This window comes from Rhipicephalus microplus, chromosome 10, assembly GCF_043290135.1.
Source record: "Rhipicephalus microplus isolate Deutch F79 chromosome 10, USDA_Rmic, whole genome shotgun sequence".
Lineage (NCBI taxonomy): Eukaryota > Metazoa > Arthropoda > Arachnida > Ixodida > Ixodidae > Rhipicephalus > Rhipicephalus microplus.
In genome coordinates, this window is record NC_134709.1 from 62,447,730 (window position 1) to 62,461,751 (window position 14,022).

Sequence of the window (14,022 nt, forward strand, 5' to 3'; positions counted from 1 at the left end):
TTGTTACCCCAGATCGCAGACCATCATCTCCGACTCTCGTGGCACCTGTCGAAGCATCGTAAATGGCTGTGCCACTTTGTTAGCCTATGGACTAATTCAACGACCTATCTCTGCACCCCGCCGAATAGTCTGGGTTTCTCAACACATGGCACTCGAAGGGAGTGAGGAAGGCGATGCCACCGCCCGCACGCTCTCCCATTGGGCATTTCCATTCGCCTCCCCTGATCAGGATGACCTTGAATTGAATATAGCGCATTCTTTACGCGAAATTGTGCAACATTACCAATCCGACCACAGCCTTTATCCACGCCCATGCAAAAGCCTAATCAAAGAGGAGGAGCCACTTTTACTCAGACTCCTCACGAACACTATGTTGTGCTCAGCAGGACTCAAACATTCCAATACCGCCTTTTCCGGCAGCTGCTCATACTGTGAGGAGAAGTGTTAATTCGGTCATCTACCACATGATATGGGTCTGCTGCTGCAACCCTGCTGTACCCCCAATCCCCACCCCTACCCGGGCGGACTGGGAGGCAGCCCTGTTTGGCTGTTCTTGCCTTCAGGTCCAAAAGGCCTTGCTTCGAGGAGACCAAGCAGCAGCAGACGGCTATGGGATCCCGTACTTGGCATCCCCACCTGCTAGTTGTAGGTTTCATCCTGTTATGGGGTGGTCTTTGCACACCTGTCTTGTTTTTTTAACCAATGTTTTTACCGCCGACAGCAGCAAAGCCACAGCGAAAGCTTGAAGAGTGGTCTTTCTAGAGTCTTTTTCTCAACACTCTTGGGATAACTACTGCAAGCGCATATGGTACCCGATACGCCAAGACCATCATGGTTTTTGCGCAGTGGAGAATCGCGTCCACTATATGCGATTATTCGCCACTCATTGGAAAAGTGACATACCCGCTAAACTGTTTTAATGAATCTTCTGCACTTTGCTGATGCTGTGGCTGACGACAATGAAGGATTCCGCCATTGGCTTCTGTAAAGGGTTGGAGCGTTTTATGAATCGGTAGTTAAGCGATTCTCATTCTAAAAGGGTTTCTCACACATGTTAACGCGATTCCCTGCCCGGTAACAAGCCTACACAGGGTCAGTTTGCAGAGCACTTTCAAGCATCGGAGTAGCTGAGTGGTAGCTCAGCTGGATAGCTCAGGCGTAACTAAGCTGCGCTGCCACGCAGATGGCCCTGGTCAGATTGGCAGTCTGTCCTCTATATATTTTTAATTTATCCATATATTTCACGTGATGGTGGTTAAGTTCACTGGTGGACGATGCGGCGACAGACTGCAGCGCCAAAATTAACCCCAGTCGTGACTTCACTGCAGCTTTCGCTATAAAAAGTTATCACAGATCCCCCATCAACATTGTATTGACCCCTCCTCTTATTTGATTTCTCAATGTGGTATCTTCAGGCTATTTTCCTTTTATGTTTTAGTGCTATTGAAAGCACTTTCTCAGCTTAGGACTGATTCTTGAAATTATTGCAATAGGTCATCACTAGCCTAAATAATAAAGTGAAGATCATTAGTTCCTCACACTCCCAATGACCGGCTGTATATGTCCGTGCCCTGAATGCAGGCATACGCTACCTCGAAGAGCTTCCGCACTAGCCTCAACGTCTCTTTTGATTTTGTCAGCAAATTCAACTTGCGATGCCAAACCGCAGGATGAAGCGCCACCCCTCTAAAACCTTTAAGTGTGCCTCAAATCCTCCAAGCTAACATCACCCAATGTATATATATAGTATAGAACGCACATTTCTGAAAGATAGTGATCTAAACATCAGAACATACAAGAAAGGTAATATTATGAATCATAGCCCGTGGTTAACACCGGGGTCGCGTGTTCCAGCGCTGGTTTATAATATGCACGAAATGCTTAATCGTTGAGGATACTAAGGGTCTCTCCACTTGCCCTCTCTCAGCCATCTCGTAATGATTTAATGGCGCGCACGGCAACGCTCCTTAGTCCAACGTCTTATTGCAGCCGCGCACTTTATCTATAATGGCTCCCAGCACACGCGCCTTTCCCGTCATAAGGCCCCAATCTACCCACTCAAGGAAGAAGGGAGAAGCACGCATCGCGTTCCAGTCAGACCAACCCCGTCCTAATGGGCACAGGCTGTCGCCGAGCGCACTTTAGTGTTTACAAAATGTCCCTTTTTTCGCAGTTCTCCCCAAGGTTTGCTTAAAGGCACAGCCATAACGACTAACCTCGTCACTGTCGATGCTAGAGGCCACCCGTGGTTGATATGGGGACACAACTTCCACTGGTTGCCTAGCGTTAGGACGTGGCTGCCCCTTCAGGTGCCGAGGGGCCCTCACGGGTCTTCGTGCCAGGGAAGGCGGGGACGACTCTTCGTTGGACGATATCAATGGGCTTCTCACCTGGGTTCGTCAGACGAAAATTTTTTGAATTGATGGGAGCCGATATCTTCGGCTTTTGCAACAAATGTTTTCGCGTACTTCACACGTGTTTTGAGATGTAACACAGACAACGTCATAGAAAAGCTGGATGTGTTGTTGTGGAGAACCGGTGCAGCCAAGGGGACTAAGAATTTACGAAATACAGCACTGTTTTGTACATTCCTCATCCCATCATCTGTGCTGTTTCATCACAATATTCACGAACCAACTAGCTCATCTAGGAGGACCCCCTTCAGCGAACTCCTTTGAGAACTCCTTTTGTATACTTATGCAAGCATGTATGTTTTATGTGAATGTAAATAAATTGAAACTAAAAAACTGAAAAAGTGAACGTTTGTTGAACTTGTTACTGCAGCTATTTTTATGCCTATGAACCTCCTGCCCTATGATTAGCTTAGCGATTGCGGAGTGTAAATGGTGCTTAAGCACATCTTCGAAAATTGTCCATAGGCCATACATTCCAGCACTTGCAGGCGGCAACCACCATCTGCGGGAGGGTCACGGCCACAGTGGTCACGGCTCACGTGTAATGATTGACCACAATAACACACGCTTTCCCCGTTACCACACGCTTTCCACAAACGTCGACTCGCCATCATTTGAGAAGTAGCCGAGTACACAACTCCTGCGGTTACCGTGACGAAGCGTGGAAACCATGGTGTAGATCGGGAGTCGGCACCCAGATGGGACGCAAGCGTGGCTGTGTTTTGCAGCCTTCGGCAAGGCGTCACTCTCCCACCTTGCCATTGCCTCTCTGAAGGTCGACATAGCAGTTTTGACCTAAAATAAGGTGTTCGCTAAAGATAAGCGTGGTATTCAGCCCGATTGCACCCATTAGTGCTGATTTATCGAATTTAGACGTTGTGCGTGCAAATTCTCTTCCCTTCCTGCAGATTTTTCTGTGTGGCACCTGGCCAGTCAGTTTCACGGAACTAGGCACTCCGCGTCAAAAGGTTGCCGACGCTTGCTCTTGATTATGTATGATGGACATGTTACTACAGCACCTACGAGAATGAGCAAGCTACCTCGCGTCACTAAGTGATTCAGGAAAACACAAAAATGAATGTGGGTCTGCTCCCACCATCTAAAGCTGGAGTTCGTATTGCAGCGCTAATTCCCTTTTCATTAAAAAATGCTCGGCTCACATACCTTTATATTTGTCTTGGAATATGTGCGTTGAGAAGATCTTTGCTGAAACAGAGTAAACAGAGGAGGGTGGCTCACGTCTCATGCATTTCAGTTCCCTCACGTCACCTGCTGTAATAACCATGCATTTGACAGGCAATTCCTCATGTTTGTGCTAGACAAAAAGTGAAGGGCGGCATAGCACTGTCCGACTATCTGACTAGGTGAGAAGTTTTATGTCATTACTTCAAACTTAGTAATAATGATAATAATAAATATTGTCGTAATAATATGCTTAGCACTGCTTTACGTGCAAATGCCACGCTATGATTGCAAGGTGCGCCTAGAAAAAAGTGTCAAAGCCTTTGATCATGTGTTCTTAACGTATCCTAACATTGTACAGCACAAGGGAATCTATACAACTTCACTTTAACCGAAATGCGGTGATCAAATACGTGACTTTTGCTACAGCAGCCGAGCATCTCAACCACCGTATCACAACGGCGGCCTACTTAACTTGTTGGGCCATCCTGAAGAGAGATAACGTGTGCTATCAAAGTGATCTCATGTACACATGCCTTAATAGGGTGAGTGGGGTGTCTCTAGCAATGTGCATACGTGAGTTTTCAAACGTTTTGCGCATTCGCAGAAAACGAGTGGCGTGCTCAAGACTATGGTTCTAGAGTTCATGGTACTCAAGCCTTTCTTTTGTGAAAGCCGCTGCGTCCAGATACTTCGTACGTTTTTGAAGGTTCACGAGTTCCGCCTAGTCGCCAGTATGCTGTCTACATTGGTTTCGACAACTGACGCTTCTATCCCAGCTACACCTTTTACAGCAAAAGCTGTGTATAGCTTGGCGAAACTAACAACCATTCGCGACGAGAAACGCTAGACGTCTTCATTGGCTGCTCCATCAGTTACGTCATTCTCTACGTCACACTCAAGCACTCGTGCCAATAAGAGCGCCGTAATAGACGTCATTCATTTCGTCGCAGCCTTGCTTCGGCAGTGATCTTTTTTTTTACCTTCCCTAGCATACATTAAATTGTAAAACCAGACTCGAGGATCAGGTAACGCTAGGATCAGGAAACCCGATCGCGTGGTTAAATGAAAAGGGTAGACCTAAAGCCCTGTTGAGCATTACGCGAAAACTCACCCCACGGGACGATTTATGAAGCTTCGAGGGTGGTGTCTTCGCCATCCCAGATGTAACGGGTGTTTCGTTATCGTACATCGGAGACGGGTCCAGCTGTGGTGCGGCCATGGCGTAGTCGCTCTCTTCTTCTTCTTGTACCCTGTGGCTCGAGCCCAGCGTACGTGTCGCGTGTTCTTCGTGGTGATGATATCATTTTTATACCGCGCAGACGTATTGCGAATGATCATGTTATTTGTTTTCATCATTTACAAATACTGCTGCTGTGATAGACGAAACATAGCAGGAGAGGGTACATGAGTTAGTAAATTGAACAACAATAATAAAATGCATAATAAAAGTGCCACAATACGTCGTTCAGCATTTCTGCGTCAAACTGTTCATGAGGTTTTTTTCTCGCGATGAACCATCTAGACTGATTCGAATGTCAACAATTCTTGAGAAAAAAATCATTTGTAAATCAATTAAGTAATGACTCAAAAGTAACAATATATTAAATCGTGTGATTGGCGTGTGGCACGCCTAGGGAAATGACGTAAAGACAAAGGAACCTAAATGAAACTGTAGCCTTGTACAATCCTATATTCAGCAAAGTGATACCCTCCAGCGTGTGCCGACAAGCCTGTGGCTCTAACTATAAAGCACATGCGTGAGATGAAGGAGAAAAATTGCGATCATATTCGGAAAAAACGAACATATTTGATTTTTTTCTATGGCCCCAAGCTCAATTATGTCAGGTGCAGTGTAGGATGACCTCACTGAAGTGTACTTCAATAATGGCCTGACGAGTGGTATATAAGCGGTTAATTTAAAGTGCCTTGGTGAGGGCTCGAGAGTTCGTTTTTTAGTATCACGACCATCTAAATGCCCTAGCGCAAATGGTTTTAATGTGAAGATTCCACTTTATATTCTCAGTAAAGTTAATGCCTAGATATTTGGAGGTATTCAGAAAATTGAGGTAGTGCCCATGCTAACTATATACCTTGGTTTCTCTGCAGATTTTAAAGAATTTTGAATGTCTTGGAAATTTTATTTAATTATTTTTTATCAATCCCAGCCTGCATCTGTACAGCCAGGCCTTGTTCATTTGTCAGAATATAAAATAGAAAATAACAAAAACCCTATTTCGCGAAAAGCATTCATAGGCAGTTAACAAATGAAAACAAGAAAATGTAATATTGAATAGTAATGATGTTACGGAAAATGAAGGATCCTCAAAGAGGGACACAAGTGCCACAGTTGGAGTGAAAAATAAGCCTTAAGTAAGAAAATGATGAGAACAAAAAAACAAAAGCAAGTAACAGTACGAAGAGTAAATTTTCGGTAAAAGGGCACACAATCATTGTTGGCGTTGTAAGACATCGAGATTACTGTTGCAAAAGTGGTAGTAATACCTTTCCGGTTTTGATATTTGTTTATTTATTTATTTATTTATTTGTCATACTGTTAACCCTCACTTTAGGGTAGTTACAAGAAGGGTGAAGAAATGAGTTGCACAAAATTAAATATTTGAAAAATCGCAAGATAAACTCTGTAACATGTACCATATTATATGATAAACCCAGTGACACTCTTTTTCACTCAATATATTTACAACATGATCTCTATGACCAATGAAACATTTCTAAGGGAACACATACATAAACACTGCAAACTATACATTCTCAACAAAATGCCTATCAAGAGCAACCTCAAAATTGCTCAAAGTTCTTATTAGCACCATATTGTTCGGTAATTCATTCCACCTATTAATAGCACCGGGAAAAAATAAAAATCGGAAGATATCTGTTCGAGCATGTATTGGTTGTATGAATGTAGTGCACGTTGTTATTGGAAACCTTTTGTAAGAATGCTTCAAATAATCATCCCTGTTTCTTTTCACGCTGGCATGCAGGATCTGAAAAAGAAGTTTCAACCTTTGTTTCCGCCTTCTTAATTCTAGTTATTTTAATTTACATTCTTTTAACATTTCAGTAACAGAATCCTTTCTTCGATAATTGGAGCAGATGAAGCGAGCTGACATTCTCTGAATGCGTTCTAATTTGTTTTTTAAGACCTTTTGATGTGGGCTCCACACAGCGCTAGCGTATTCTAGTCTCGGACGCACATACGTTTTGTAGGCAAGCAGCTTGACATTTTTTGTCGCTCGGCCTAACTTCCTTCGTAGGAAGCACAATTTTTGACATGCTGATTGACATATGTTAACGGCATGAGGACGCCAGCTCAACATATCTGTTATAGTTACACCAAAGTATTTAAAATTACAGACTTTCATCAGTATATTATCCCCAATGTTTTATGCAAACGAAAGCACTTCCTTCTTTTTTGTAATGGGTGTGTAAGTGGATTTTTAATGTTAATTTTCCTATCAGATTTAGAACATCATAAGTTTAGGGTTTGTAAGCACTGATTGATATTCACTTGATCTTCGCTGCATGATACCGGACAATAGATTCGGCAGTCATCTGCAAATAGCTTAATTTTTACTGGTAGTTGGACAACTGATAATGCATCATCTATGTATAAAAGAAAGAGTAGGGGCTCCAATACAGATCCTTGAGGCACTCCCGAATACACCTCCCGATTTCCCTACATAGCATCTCCCACTCTAACTGCTTGTGGTCGATTGCTTAGATAAGCTCTGATCCAACTGAGAACAGTCTCACTAATACCGACATTGCGAAGATTGAATAGCATCTTACGGTGTGAAACTCTGTCGAACGCCTTTGAGAAATTGATACATATAACATCCATTTGCATACAGGAAACTTTAGCTATACACAAGTCAGGTATAGTTTCAACCAGTAGTGTGACTGTTGAAAGGTCACCGCGAAATCCATGCTGAAAGGGGCACAATAATTCATTTTGTTCTAAGAATTCCCGAATATTTTTGCCACTATATGTTCAAATATTTTACAACATACCGACATGAGTGAGACAGGTCTCTAATTGTTCAGTGTCGTTCTATCGCCACCTTTAAAATATGTATACAGTTAGGGGTACAATGTTGTATCGTGCGACGCCTGCAATCACATAAACACACCATTTTTTTTAAGTTTCCGGTACCCGTCATTGGGTGGAGCCGCCTCTCTGCCATACCGGTCATGTGAACTTGTCCGACAGAGCAGTAGCAGTTTACACTTCCGAAAAATTGCACTAATCTCCCCGTGAACGAAACCCTGAGTATTAGGTGAAGCAGTCATGGGTTGACTTAATGTTCTGTAAAGAAATGCCCTTTATTTATCACCTTACACGTTCATGGTGGCATTTCCTGCGTCATCAACTTCAAGCTACAACTTTGGCAGGTCCGTTGACTTTTACCGACCACGATATGTCGGCTTGACGGCGCTGGAAGCTTCGCCATTGTCACAGAACGAGCGCTCAAAATGGGCGCGCCGCCAACTTCTTGCGATAACGCGCGGGAGAGACGCGGCGAGGTCAACGAAAAAAAATAAGAAAAGAGAAAACAAGCATCCACGGCTCCCTGGGCGCGCGACGCTCTCCCCTCGGTAAGCGTGGCTTCGCCGATGAACCTCCTCACCCCACAATGGCGGCCGAGCAAGCACTGGAAACTTCTAGAAGGAAAGGGGTGTGTTATGCCAGGTTGAGTCATCTGTCGGGGACGGCCCTCGTACCGTCTCGCGCCTCTCCCCAGCCTTCGCTGCGTATCGCGCCGACGAAATGACGAGAACTTTCTGGAATGTCGCGCGAAAGGTATTTAACCGAGCAGCGGAGATGAGAGATCAGGAGAAGACGGAAGTTAGCGCCAGAGCGCGTAGGGATTCCGCCGTGTAGTCGGCGAAGGTTTTGTCCGTAGGGAAAAGCAGGAGAAGATGTGAGGCTTCCTGGAAGAGAAACTTCGGAAGAGAAGACGGAAGTTAGCGCCAGAGCGCATAGGGATTCCGCTGTGTAGTCGGCGAAGGTTTTGTCCGTAGAGACAAAGCAGGAGAAGAAGAGGATTTCCACCTGAGGGTGACGACTCGAGCTACAGGCAAGAGTGTGTGTTTACCGCTATCGAGCGAACACACGTGGCAACAGCTGCGTGTGTGAAGCCGACGTGTTTCCGGCGAAGAAGTTTGAAGCTTGGAGAGTGCCGATTGAAGACGCGAGGTTTCCTGGAAGAGAAACTTCGGCGAGGTTTCCCGGAAGAGAAACTTCACGGGGCTGGGGAACGACAACAATGCTGGACTTTGAGTGAGTGATTCTCGGAAGAGTATCATCGAGAATTTTGTTCCAAGAAGTTTCGACTGAATAGGTTTTCTATCTCTTTAGTCTATAAATGTCTTGGTTGTTCAATGCATGCGATTGCATTGTAGTGTGTATTGTTGTCTGTGTCTGTTGTTTTTAGTGTGGCTGATTGTACTGTGTAGTAAGTTGTTTGATTGGTGACATATTGTCCTCATCTATTGTGGAGTGTGCATTCTTGTGTATGGTTTTCGATCGACCATTATTGAGAATATAATTGTGTTTTGTTATCAACTCTCGGCTCTGACTTGTTCTTTGGGCCACAGCCGGCGTCCGCTGGCGCGCCAAAAAGGACCACTTCTAAATTGTCCACGCTTTCATGGTGCGGTTCGGGGGGCCGATACTTCGGCTCTTGGAATTAGCCCGGCGATCGCCTCCCTAATTAACGGTACCTGTGTGACAATTAATCTGGCGTCCGCAACAGGACCTTTTGGTGCACAGTGTGTCCAAAGTAGTGAGAAAGAGCCTCAAGTTGGTGATAGTGCTATCGGAGCGATTTTGTGTGTTGCTCAGTGTTCTCGTTAACGAGTGCAGTGGAGTGTTCCGATAGACTGATTTAGGCAGATACTTTTTACACGTGGCAAGGTTTTATTTGCGAGACACCATGGATCTCGGAAACTTAGTTGCTCTTGGTGAGAAGATGGGTCTTTCTGGCGCCGAACTACGGAAATGGGTAAGCCAGAAGGAGAAAGAGGCAGTGGAGAGAGAGAGGTTGGCAGCTGAGAGAGCGAAAAAGAAAGCGAGCAACAATTGAAGTTGGAATTGGAGAGAGAAAAGTTGGCAGCCGAAAGGGCGAGAGAAGAAAGAGAAGCGAGGGAGCGACAGCTGAAAGAAGAAAGAGAAGCGGAGATGGCTGAAAGGGAACGGCAGCGGCAGCACGAGATGGAACTCGAGCGGCTCCGTTTGCAACAGCGAAGTGAAACTCCCGTCCAAGCTAGAGTTGAAAGCAGCGAACGGGAAGGTCTTGGCTTCCGCTTGAACCCAAGCAAGCTGCTCGTCGCGTTTGATGAAAGGAAGGACGACATTGACGCGTACCTTCACAGATTTGAGACGATTGCAAGGAGCCAGAATTGGCCGGAACATCAATGGGCAACAGCTTTGAGTACTTGCTTGAGTGGAGAAGCGCTCAGTGTGTACGGTAGGCTGACGCCGACCGATGCAGCCAACTATGCAAAGGTGAAAACTGCTTTGCTGAAGCGATTTAGATTTACTGTGGAAGGATTCCGGGACAGATTTCGGACAGGAAAGCCAGCTGATGGTGAGACGGCTACGCAGTACGCCGCCCGACTTAGCCATTATTTCGACAGATGGATTGAACTTTCAGGGACAGCGCAGGAGTACGATGAGCTTAGAGAGCTCTTAATTAGAGAACAATTTCTTACTAGTTGCCACCCAAGCCTGTCGCTGTACTTGAAAGAAAGGAGAGCTAAGTCACTTGAAGACACGCTTGAATTGGCTGATAAATTCTTTGAAGCGCAAGGTGGAAGTAATTTGGCCAAGATCAACATGGAGTGTCACGAAGATTCGATGAATTCGGCACCCGAGCAAAAGAAGCGTGCACCGGAGAGTGTTCCGCGATGTTTTCTGTGCAACCGAGTGGGTCATCGCGCTAGCAACTGTCGAACTAACTTTACGAGTCCCACGGTCGTAAAATGTTTCAAGGTTGGTCAGACTGGGCACAAAGCAGACGCATGTCATAACAGAGCGAGTCAAACTCACCAGGTATCCTGTGTGCTACCAGCACCGAAATCCGATGATAATGCCGTCACCGACGGATTCGTAGAATTGAAAAATGGGGAAAAATTCCTATTGTGGGTGCTGTGGTGACAAAACAGCAAAGAGGTGCTATGAAGGGAATGCCTTTGATGCCTGGAAAAGTTGCGGGCAAGAAGGTTACGGTGTTAAGAGATACCGGTAGCTCCACGGTTATCGTGCGGAGAAATTCGGTACGGAAAAGGGAGTTAACAGGCAAAACGAAACCAGTTTGTCTAATTGACCGTACGGTTCGGATGCTTCTCGAAGCAGAGATTGAGGTGGAAACCCCGTACTTCAGCGGGAAGGTTACCGCTCTATGTATGACGACCTCCCTTTACGACCTTGTCATCGGAAACATCGACGGGGCGCGAGGGCCGAATGATCCAGAACGATTGGGAGAAGACCCGAAGATGAAACCCTCGCCAAACCAGGGACCGCGAGATACAGTGGAGGAGCATCCCGTGACGGATCTCACTAGAGCCCAAGGTGAAGCCGCGGCGCAAGAGACAGCGAATGAGATGATCGTGTTGAATGAGTTCACGTGCTGGGCAGCCGAACTTACGTCGGCACGACCTCAACCAACTGACAGTGTAAATGTGACGGAGTCGGCCAGCCAGGCCAAATGTAGAGACATGAACAAGCTGGTAAATAAACAGACAGGACCCGTCGAATGTTATGACCCGTTAACGGTGTCGGAAGTGACAACGATGGCTGAAACGCCGCCTCAGATACCGTCGTTGGAAAGGGCTCGCCGAAAAAGAACATGGAAAAACAAGAAGAGATCGAGCGAGCACCGCAAGAAAGGACGCAAGCGCAGCTCGAAATATACAGGATTGGTGCTGAGGTGGAATCGGAATGTGTTTGGCAGGGCTGAGTGACATATGTTGTGTTAATGTTCTTGTTATCCTGTGTCACAAGTGTATGTCGAGCGAGTCAAAGTGTTCTGTGCGATGATTTGATGTATAGTGTTGTATAGTTGTTGTAAAGACAGAACTTTGTACGTTTGCACTGTTTGCAATGTGTGAGGAAGTGTTGTAGCCATGTACCTGTGGCTATATTTCATGTGTTGTGGAATTGAACTACAATGTGCAATTGTATTGAGCGATCTATTGTGAATGTGAAGTGTCATGAGCGACGGTTTGTGTTACAGTCTGTCAGAGTGTATGGTGACTGTTCGCGCTCGTTTGTGTGGTTTTGAATATTATGAGATAATATTCTTAAAGTGGGGGGCAGTGTCACAGAACCAGTGCTCAAAATGGGCGCGCCGCCAACTTCTTGCGATAACGCGCGGGAGAGACGCGGCGAGGTCAATTAAAAAAAAGTAAGAAAAGAGAAAACAAGCATCCAAGGCTCCCCGGGCGCGCGACGCTCTCCCCTCAGAAGCGTGGCTTCGCCGATGAACCTCCGCACCCCACAATGGCGGCCGAGCAAGCACTGGAAGTTTCTAGAAGGAAAGGGGTGTGTTATGCCGGGTTGAGTCATCTGTCGGGGACGGCCCTCGTACCGTCTCGCGCCTCTCCCCAGCCTTCGCTGCGTATCGCGTCGACGAAATAACGACAACTTTCTGGAATGTCGCGCGGAAGGTATTTAACCGAGCAGTTGAGTTGAGAGATCAGGAGAAGACGGAAGTTAGTGCCAGAGCGCGTAGAGATTCCGCCGTGTAGTCGGCGAAGGTTTTGTCCGTAGGGACAAAGCAGAAGAAGACGTGAGGTTTCCTGGAAGAGAAACTTCGGAGGAGAAGACGGAAGTTAGCGCCAGAGCGCGTAGAGATTCCGCCGTGTAGTCGGCGAAAGTTTTGTCTGTAGGGACAAAGCAGGAGAAGACGTGAGGTTTCCTGGAAGAGAAACTTCGGAGGAGAAGACGGAAGTTAGCGCCAGAGCGCGTAGGGATTCCGCCGTGTAGTCGGCGAAGGTTTTGTCCGTAGAGACAAAGCAGGAGAAGAAGAGGATTTCCACCTGAGGGGTGACGACTCGAGCTACAGGCAAGAGTGTGTGTTTACCGCTATCGAGCGAATACGCGTGGCAACAGCTGCGTGTGTGAAGCCAACGTGTTTCCGGCGAAGAAGTTTGAAGCTTGGAGAGTGGCCAATTGAAGACGCGAGGTTTCCTGGAAGAGAAACTTCGGCGAGGTTTCCCGGAAGAGAAGCTTCAGGGCGCTGCGGAACGACAACAACGCTGGACTTTGAGTGAGTGATTCTCGGAAGAGTATCATCCGGACCTTTTGTTCCAAGAACTTTGGACTGAATAGGTTTTCTATCTCTTTAGTCTTTAAGTGTCTTGGTTGTTCAATGCATGCGACTGCATTGTAGTGTGTATTGTTGTCTGTGTCCGTTGTTTCTAGTGTGGCTGATTGTACTGTGTAGTAAGTTGTTTCATTGGTGACATATCGTCCTCATCTATTGTGGAGTGTGCATTCTTGTGTATGGTTTTCGATCGGCCATTATTAAGAATATAATTGTGTTTTGTTATCAACTCTCGGCTCTGACTTGTTCTTTGGGCCACAGCCGGCGTCCGCTGGCGCGCCAAAAAGGACCACTTCTAAATTGTCCACGCTTTCGTGGTGCGGTTCGGGGGGCCGATACTTCGGCCCTTGGAATTAGCCCGGCGATCACCTCCCTAATTAACGGGACCTGTGTGACAGCGATCTCTCAACTCTGGGTCTCGCTGGTGCTGCCGCAGCCGCTTTGTGATTTCACGCCTCCACCACAAGCATGCTCAAGTGCCTGCGTCCTTTGCTGCTCCTGCTGCTGCTGTTGCTGCTGTTGCTGGTGCTGTTGTTGTTGTTGTTGTTGTTGCAGTAGTGGTTCTTGAGGGAAAGGAAAAAGGAGCTAATTTCTGTCTGCCTTATATACGACACGGCTAAGCTCCTTGTAGGGGATGGGGATAAACAAGAATAGTCGACAGGAAAATATATAGAATACGAAGCACTCGCCGCACACGAGTGAAGAAAGAGGAGAGATGTGAAAATTAGGGGACACGGTCGAATGAATCGGAGGACGGGCGCCACTCGGCGAAAGCTACACGGTGTCAAAAGATCGCGGATGATAAAGTGTGGCAGCTTTCGGGTGGCAAACTTTCGTGTCCTTCTTGTCTCTGTGTCGTCGTTTTGTTCTCGCGCTATAACTTTCGTCTCGTGGATGATGAGCCGATTGGCGACAGCTACGCTGCCATAGGAGATCACAGAAGATACAACCATTCAGCATGGAATCAACCAAGTTTCTCCAATGCTTATATCTACATTCATACTACTACACTGTGTGTTTGTTGGTGCGTGTGTTAAAGAGAGCAAGCGCTTCCATTATACAAAGCTACACTT